This window comes from Lactuca virosa, chromosome 6, assembly GCF_052849685.1.
Source record: "Lactuca virosa cultivar CGN04683 chromosome 6, Lactuca_virosa_CGN04683_v6, whole genome shotgun sequence".
In the NCBI taxonomy this organism is placed as follows: Eukaryota; Viridiplantae; Streptophyta; class Magnoliopsida; order Asterales; family Asteraceae; genus Lactuca; species Lactuca virosa.
In genome coordinates, this window is record NC_136431.1 from 207,395,788 (window position 1) to 207,398,645 (window position 2,858).

The 2,858-nt window shown below is 33.3% G+C and overlaps 1 long non-coding RNA gene across 1 annotated transcript; it reads right to left on the bottom strand.

Moving 5' to 3' along the window:
* Positions 1–1,015: 1,015 nt before the first annotated feature.
* On the bottom strand, positions 1,016–1,835 carry LOC145118808 (uncharacterized). The gene is made up of 2 exons (XR_013713509.1): positions 1,463–1,835; positions 1,016–1,384 (listed from the first exon to the last, which is right to left on the bottom strand). It is a non-coding gene; the product is annotated as an uncharacterized LOC145118808 (long non-coding RNA).
* Between the last annotated feature and the right edge of the window lie 1,023 nt (positions 1,836–2,858).

Here is a 2,858-nt window from a genome sequence, read left to right on the forward strand (position 1 = left end):
AATTGTTGGTGGTAGTCCCCAACTTTATTTTATTTTTGTTTTTTTATAGTTTTTATGGTTAACGTAGCTATATATGCAAATGTATCACATATTGCTTTCCTTGGAATGAATGTCAGATCAATGCTTCCTCACCGATTTTAAAATATCAAATGATGCAGCCTATTAATTGTTTTGTTTTAATAATATTTAATGGTATATTGTAGCAGTTCATTATTTGATTGAATCATATATCAATTTCTTTTGGAATGGAAGATTCGAGTCTCGATTGATGCTTTATTGCTTTTTTTAATAAAGTTATTATTGAATTACTTACAATTTCGATTTTTTTCTCTTTTTTTAAATTAGGTAAAATTGTTGTTTACTCTAACTGAAATAGTTAATTTAGTCAAGCAAGAATAAGTCTTGTTCACAGAGTACTTGTTTAATTTATCCATTTTGTATTTACTTATCAAGACAACTTTTAAGTTTGCACATGTGACAAAGTAATGAACAGTTTGGTAATCTCTGAATAATTACGTCGAACTATTCAAACGTGAATGAATGATATTAATGTTTGAATGATTGAAAAGCTCTTAATAAAACCATATTGCTATGTTGAATGAAAATTACTATTTTACCCTTCTATTTAGAATAAAAGACAAAAATGCAAAAATGGTATTGTTGTATGCATTTTTTGGGTTTTAGTCCAAACCACGACTTTTTGGATTGGTGGTCCTTTTGAGCTAGTTTCTTTGCGTTTTTGGTCCCTCAGAAAACTAAAAAGACTATTATGCCTTATGATATATTTTTTATGTTTTTTCTATTTAATTTAAATGAAAAATAAAATAATTAACTAATTTGGGGCCCACATATCTCTCTCTCTCTCTCTCTCTCTCTCTCTCTCTCTCTCTCTCTCTCTCTCTCTCTCTCTCTCTCTCTCTCTCTTCCCCAACCCATTCTTCTTCGTCTTCTTATTCCTCACCTGCACTCTCTACCCATCCAATTGTGGTGCCCAAATTATTAAACCATGTTCCCAAATAAAAGACTGCTTCGATTCTTCCAAAACTCAGAAAACAAAATCGAGTGTGAGTGTGTGTCTTTTAATTTTCCAGTGTGTGTGTATTGAACCCAAATCAGTTGTGGGGGTAGCATAAGTTTCCGAATTAGCTTGTGTAAATGAGCCTGTTTGAACACTAAGGTGATTTCTTCCATGAAACTATTAGCCTGCTTGATTTCTGGGTGCAAAGCTTCAACCATGGAGTTCTCTTCGCTGAAATACCTCCATGCCCATTCCGCTAGATTCATATCCCCATCTCCTTCCTGTGGTTCTTTTCCGCTTGACCACTCATTGCTTTAATCGAAGGATCTCCACATTGATAGTAATAAACAGTATCTGGAGACAATCCTGCAAGATTCATACACCAAGATCTGAGATTTATTTTATTATACGAAAATCAAGAAATTGAAACATTTAGAAACTAACCTGTAAGTTGAACATGGTGGATGATACCAGAAGCGTAGTTTTGAAGGCCTTTAAATGGGTAAAGTTGAATGTAAATCAGAGAGGGGTTGTTGTAGGGAGCTGCTCCGGTGGCCGGTAAAGGGGACGAAATCGACGCGTGAGGTACGAGGGGAGGAAGGAGTAAGGGTCGGGGATGTTTGGGGCTCCTGTACTCGACAAAATAAACACGGTGGTGGTGAGTTTTTACCATGGCAGCGGGCCGGGAGTGACGGAGGGATCTGCTGCGATGGCCAGCAGCGGTGGTTCTTGGTTGTAAGTGAAGAAGAAGAAGAAGGAAGGGGAAGGTTGGTCTGGTGTGTGTGAGAGAGAGAGAGAGACAGAGAGAGAGAGGTATGTGGGCCCCTATTTTTATTTTTTATATATAAATACTTATAGGAAAAAAGATAATGAAAAATAAATATAATAAGGGCAATTTAGTCTTTTCAGTTTACCGAAGGACTAAAATCACAAGCAAACTACCTCAAAGGGACCACAAATCCAAAAAGGTTGTGGTTTGGACTAAAACCCCAAAAAAATACATACCACAGGGACCATTTTTACAATTTTGTCAGAATAAAAATACATATATCTTCTTGTGAACCAAGAAATCAAAACGTTTTGGTAAACAAATATCATCTTGCTTATACCATTAACCATGTATGTTGTAGTTAATATGTGTTGGTTATTTGTGTAAATTATTTGATAACACCAATTAAGATCACATTATAAAACACCATAAACAAATTACAACCAACTTAAAACCATAGTAAACAATGGAAAAACGAAGCATTTATCAACCTTCCTTATATATCAGGTTGATTATTCTACCAAATTTTAATGAAATAGTGATTTCAAACATCAAATTTATATCGAATGCCATGAAAGGATTACCATCCACAACCCCAATAGAATTAATTTCATTTGCTTCTTACTTGGGTCAATTTTGTTTTCTCACTCATAAAAGAAACAATTACTATCTGTGTTTCCCTTGAATTTCAAAGAATGGACGCACAATCAAAATAATGCAAAATAATCGATTTCATCAGCCAATAATCATATTCTTATTGCTAGTAAATAGTGTATCTATATATAAATTTAATTTTAAATTTCTTTCTTAGAACATTCAGAATAGGAGATTTTTTTTTTTCACTTTGAAAAAGCTTTCTACTTATCGTGGGTTAGTAAAAGCTTTGAAGAAAACTTGATAATTAATTTATTAACAAGCTGTTACATAGAGCTTTTTCAACTAAAGTGATGAGGTCCATATATATTTAACCAATTATATGTGATTCATAAAGCATTATAATAATATAAATCTATTTTACAAGTCATATGTAAAAAGTAAAGGAAAAAGTTCTTCTACTGTGGGTCTTAGTTA